Source organism: Alligator sinensis, unplaced genomic scaffold (assembly GCF_000455745.1).
Source record: "Alligator sinensis unplaced genomic scaffold, ASM45574v1 scaffold859_1, whole genome shotgun sequence".
NCBI lineage: Eukaryota > Metazoa > Chordata > Crocodylia > Alligatoridae > Alligator > Alligator sinensis.
The window spans coordinates 477,534-477,788 of NW_005842656.1; the positions used below are offsets into that span (position 1 = coordinate 477,534).

The 255-nt window shown below is 65.9% G+C and overlaps 1 protein-coding gene across 1 annotated transcript in view; it reads left to right on the forward strand.

The window, feature by feature from the left end:
* SLIT1 (slit guidance ligand 1) overlaps window positions 1-255 on the forward strand; it is a 40,570-nt gene that overhangs the window by 2,850 nt on the left and 37,465 nt on the right.

Here is a 255-nt window from a genome sequence, read left to right on the forward strand (position 1 = left end):
TTTGTTTTTTTTTTTTAGTGGATGGTGCCGGGGGTGGGAGGGGTATCCATGGGAGCCTGGGGGTACAAGTGAGGGGTGTGGTTGGGTGAGGCAGCCACTGAGTGGGCTGGGCTGGAGGGCGTCTGAGCCAGCGGCGAAGCCTGGGCAGCTGAGCGGGCTGGAGGAGCCGGTGGTCCCGCCACCGGGTGCAGCTTTCTCTGGGCTGCTGCAGACTTTCGGGGGGTGCGGGGGCAGTGCGTCTGCCAGGGGCTCAGG